Source organism: Adiantum capillus-veneris, chromosome 24 (assembly GCF_014529385.1).
Source record: "Adiantum capillus-veneris isolate H3 chromosome 24, ASM1452938v2, whole genome shotgun sequence".
NCBI classification, from domain to species: domain Eukaryota; kingdom Viridiplantae; phylum Streptophyta; class Polypodiopsida; order Polypodiales; family Pteridaceae; genus Adiantum; species Adiantum capillus-veneris.
In genome coordinates, this window is record NC_140954.1 from 9,568,418 (window position 1) to 9,574,417 (window position 6,000).

Genomic DNA, 6,000 nt, shown 5'->3' on the forward strand with positions numbered 1-6,000 from the left:
GAAGGGTGCTCCTCCTAGCATATATACCAGCATAGGTGGGGTCGATCAACCCTCCATGACTCCACCTTAATAAACGTGGGGTCCCACGATTGAGCAATAAATAATAAGCGATGGCCAACCCAATACTAGGCCTTCGAATGAGGGAAAAGACACCCTACACACAAGGTCTAAACCCTAATCCTAAACTAACCTAGGAGATGATGTCATATCTGCTAACATCATCAATCTTAGCCCTGTCTAATATTCATAGAGTGAATCTCCTCTTCCTTAGTATTATGACCCTCTAACATCTCAATTGTTGACACATATGAGACTTGATCACTATTCTTGGTGGGGCTAGAAAGGGACCATATTTAGTCATATACCCCTCTTCAACGTCCACATGGTGTGGGGCTAGAGAAAAAGAATCAATAACACATAAAAATGTCTAATAATTACTATACTCAAAAAGAAATTAAAAGTTGGACAAAGTTTCCTTTGTAAATGAAAGGAAATTTCAAGATTCTACTAGAGTCCTTTGGACACCTCACTTGACAATTCGTAATAGAAACTCTACATACCAAAAGTCTCATATTCACAAAAATTTATTAACTCTACACATGCATGCCGACGGGCATGCCCAAAAGCAATGGTCTATGGTTATTTTGTTATGCTTTTAAGCCAAAAACACCACTTCCCTGCATGCCAATAGCCTCATATCCAATTCAATTTATTGCCTCTAGATATGCAACATTCAATCATAATTTTTCCATTCACTAAAACAAAGACACGTATTGATATCAATAACCAAAGCATACTAATTCAAACCCTTTTATTGCCTCAAGACATGCATGCCGATGGGCATGCCTAGAGGTAACTTTAAAACATTAATGGCTAGAGGTAAATTATTGTGTTTCTAGGTATGCACAACAATGTGCGTACCTATAAACAAAGAATCAAGATTCTACCATCAAAGAAATCACCAAAAAAAACTAGCAAAATATACAATCATAAAAATCAAATGCAATCTAGAAATCTGTCTCCTATTCAAATCAATTCACTGCCTCTAGACATGCAAGTCGATGGGCATGCCTAGAGGCAAATTATAATCATACTTTGGGTATCAATTGGAACATACAAGAGAACTTCTTCACGATACCAAAAGCCTCATATTCTCCGTCCAATTTATTACCTCCAAGCATCCATGTTGACAGGCATGGCTAGTTGTAGCTTTGAAGCATACTTATGATACAAATGAAAACGAGAGACATTAATTTTTTACATAATCAAAAGTCTCATTTTGCAATCAATACACTACCTCTAGAGATGCATGCTGAGGGGCTCGAGATAAGAGTTACACATTTTCAAAGCTCAAAGCACACAAAGATTCAGGTACACATTCACAAAGCTACACATTGTCATAGCTCAACGTGGTCACATGTACTTCACATTCACAATGGAATGCCGACAATGAGGATTTCTTGTATTGTGCCAAAAATGCCAAATATGTGCCAAGAATGTTGACCATGCCAACAATGAGGATTTCTCATATTCAATGCATGCCAGTGTGCATTAAATGTGTGCCTGTCATAACCAGCAAGGTCTGTGTTTGTAGCAAGTGCTTGCTGACTCATTTAAAAGTCTCTTGCGCAGGAGTAGAAAAATACATTTTAACCAATAAAAATAAGGGCAAACTTGAAATTCTTTCGATTTTTAGGTAAAAATTTGAAGCTTTTATGATGGACGTGGGCAATTAAATTTGGGAGCTTACGACCATTTTGTGTTTTGTTGAATCTAATAGTCGTTTGAATTATTAAAGCCGGGTTCACTTTTGAGATTAAAATAAAAGGCCAAACTCAAATAAATATAAGGTAAAATTACCAAAATACCCCTCAAATTTCAAAAATTCCCTAAATACCCCCAATATTTTGTCATAAATTCCCAAAATGCCCTTCAAATTTTCCAAATTTCCCAATATACCCCTGGTTGCGAGATTAAATTTCTCCAAAGATTAAAAAAATTGTAGCTTTTCATAAGCAGACTAATTGTCTATCAATAAAGATGTTAAAACTAGAATTTGAGTTGGTTATATAGGCTTCGAAGATGAATTGCTTCATCATCTTTAGACATAACTGCCTTTTTTTGCAAGGTAATTTGTCACAAATTACATGCTAAGTACTCAAACACAGATTTTGATTGTCAAAAAGAAATAAAGATAAGAAAATCTTGAGCAATCCAGCCAAAATAGATACAAGGATAATTTGGGAATTTTGGAAATTTGAGGGGTATTTTGGGAATTTCCACAAATTAGAGGGGTATTTTGGTAAGTTTTCCTAAATATAATTTCGATATAGTGAGTTTATTTTTAAATAAAAATTCTACAAACAATGCCGAGTCAAAGAAATCTTTATGTTGCTTTAAAGAAGGCAAAGAAAATTGTTAAATGTGAAGAGGTCCCTATGCATTATGATGGATATGCTGCATTTGAATTACAATCAATAAGCCACGACAATGCGATGTTTGGAATGGAGCAACATCATGACAACCATCTTTGGACATAATATGTCACCTATAATAGTGATTGCTTTCCTAGTGCCATTCGCTTCAAGAGGTGTTCTAGTCAGTTGCATTGTGTCACTGTTGATTGTCCTTTCTATTTAAGAGCAAGGGTGCATAACAAATCACAATGGCATAAATGCCTCTCTAAATCCGTCTCGGTTGGGATATTAGCACCTTGTCATGGGACAGTGGTCTACATTCATTGTAGTCAAATGCATTTGTGTCTTGCAACATGCTCTACAATAATTTATTATTCTTTGCCAAGAAATAAATGAGAGTTACTCACTATGCAATTAATATGGGAGAATGTAAGCACCCTTGTGCTGAAGGGAAGTGCAAGTCTGTTGAACAGAGGATTGACTCTCTATTGCAAGATAGAGAAATTCAAGATCTTTTGAGAAGAGCTAAGCAACTAGAGCGTGTTGCCACCTAAGATGTGATAATAGATAAGCTAGTAATGGAGACTGCTGACAATACTGACACTATTGAAGATGGAGAGTTTTTCCTAACAAGCAAAGAATAGGGAGGAGCTTGGATTCAACTAAGAGGTCAAAGCATATAAGTGTGAAAGGGTTGGAGGTTGTCCTGGATCTCAAGAGCAGGTGCATGTATCCTTTCATTCAAATTGTTCTTTTTCCTAGGCAACTAAGAGGGAAGGAGTAGCCACATGTGTTAAAGATGTTGGTCAAAAGTCTGAGTAGTGGAGTTGACTCGGTGAATAGGATGCATCTAGGAGGAAACATAGAACACGTGGTCCCACTTTGTCCATGTGCACCGCGTGCAAGGGTGGTCGTCAATGTCAACTCATATCGATGACCCATTTGTGTGTGACCTAATGAAAATTTCCACTTGTGAATTCACTAACATGCTCAGATAGAGTTTTGGAAAATGTTAACTAAGATCATGCAAGACCAAGTGTCTGGAAAACCAGAATTTGGAGGGCTTATTGTAGATGAAGCAAAATCAAATTGAATTGTTGTTACTTTGGAGGAGCAAAAGAGAGAATACCTTCCAAGGAACGATCATGTGGCTTTCATTGGGAGCCATCCATGATTTGACATTGAAGTGTATTCGTCCATGTTCGCAAGAGGATCACAAAAAATCTGTTACAAAAAGTGGTGAGGTGCACCATCTCAAATTCAAGCAAACATTTGCAAGGACGATATGCATCAATTTTTGAATCCAAGCCATGTTGTTGATGAAGAGATTGCTTATTTAGAGACATGGATAGCTTGGTGAGATGTAAGTTTATCGCATTGGGCTTTGTAATGCAAGATGAGTCCAAAAATTTTGTAACAACCACTAATTTGTCTGAGACCAAACATGCACGCATCTATTGGTTACAAGGAGAAAATTAGCTTGTATGAGGTGGTAGGTGTAGATATGGCAATGGCAGTGCTACAAAGTGTAAAATATAATGCTTATCATAAAGGTGTTACGTCTACTACTCATCCCGAGGTTAATGATTTTGCAGAAAGATTCTCGAGTCAACCATTTACACTAACTTTTGAAATATTTTATATATGGTTGATTATAAGTCCCTAGAAACTATAAGACATTGACAACAATGGGTTTGATTGTTTTTGTATTTGTTTGCTCGGTTTAGAGCTCACTCGGATACGCTCACTCGGATATCGGGATTCCTTTAAGTGTTGTCTGGGCTCAAAATATGTGGTTTTGACTTCTTGAAGGGAGATGATGTCAATTGTGCAGTCTCTGATGGGAATGGGATCATTGTAGCTAGGGTGGATGAAAGAGAAACATCGTGCACACAAGTGAGTGTGTGTTGGCTAGATTATCACACTCAAGCAAATTAGTTTCCAAGATCAATTAACTTGGACTCATAAACACGATCTTGAGTATTTGCTAAATCATCACAAGCTCACCATAAACAAGGGAGATGTAATGCAAAATGACTTGGTTTATTCATTCATGAAATGAGCTTTAAGTAGCTCTACAACCTTGCACCAATACATGTGGGATAATTTCACCTTTTCCCTCCTTGACTCATACTCTAGTACTCTAGTACAAAGCTCACACCTTACAATCCTCCCCTTTAGGTTTGGACTAGGAAGATGTTGAGATTCATGCCAACTGGCCGGACATACCACTTACTACTAACCCATCTACTAACTTAACCATGTATACACTTATTCTTTAACATACAACAAAATAAGGAGCTGCAACAACAGGATAAGGTTGTTGTGCGCTCCACCCAAAGCAGATTTCTCTCTCTCTGCTTTCGCACTTGCACTCGCACACGCTTCCCGCGGCACCTTCAGCTGGTATCAGAGCAGGGTTTGTGCTTGCCGTTTTCGCGTTCGCGCGCGCACGCACTTTTAAAAGTGCAAACAAGTTTCCGATTTTGACATCGGCAAATTCAGCATTTCGAGAGCGTTTCCATCAGGTGTCTTGGCGTTTTAACCCCCTTTTGAAGTTGTTCGTGCAGTCAAAAGCTTCATCCGAGCTACACTTCAGGAGTTGTATTTTTCAACTCCACTTTTGCTACAGCTATAGGTACAAGTACATGACACAGGTGCAGGTTGTTCCGAGACTATTTTGGGATGGTATATAGCCGCTTTATGGATATTATGTGCTATTGAGACAGTGTTTATGGGCTATTTAAGAGCACTTTTTGGCATTGACATTGTCTCGGGTTTTTCAAGCATCCATCTCCTCACAGGTTCTTGCATACATACATGACATCCAGGTTTCTTACAGGTTGCAGTGTTTTGCATCAGCATAGATTTCAGTGGGAGTATTTGATGCGGATATGCATTGTTTTGGCACTTTTGATAGTGCTTGAGCTCTTTTGAGAGCGGTTTTACTCCCCGCAGGGATTTGTTTACTACTTGCATATTTTGTTTGGCACCTGTTTGAGCGTGTATACTGCACCTTGCAGTATTGTTGACAATGGATGTACGTTGAGTTGCGAAAAATGCCATATGTACCTTTTGTGGAGCCAATTTGGCTTGTTTCGGGCAGTCCTGACCGTTTCTGAGACTCAGTTCGGAGGCCCTTTCTGAGACTGGGCTGGTTTATTATTTGCATAACCTTTTGTAAGGGTCGGTAGCGTGAGGTTTTCTTGAGCTGGGGGATTCTCGAATGTTGAGATCCTTTCGGTGATACAGGCTGCTAGAGTACCCCTTTTTTCGTGGCCTCGCCATAGGACATGTATAGAGAGGGCTAGGTGCATTTGACACCGTGTTGGTAGTCTTGGGTCAGCTTTTGGCTTTTTATGCACAATTAGTGGTTGATGCGCCTGTCTTATGCTCTGAGAGAATTACTTTTTATGCGTTACTGATCTCTTGTGACAGTTTGGCGCCTGTCAATTTTTTTGGGGAAACTCTGTCGAATTTTTACCAGAATTACAAGTATTTATCACCATATTATCTTTAGCTTGCAGCCATGTCATCTAGTGGTGAAAAGGATATTTACAATATCAGAAATTTGACGCGATGA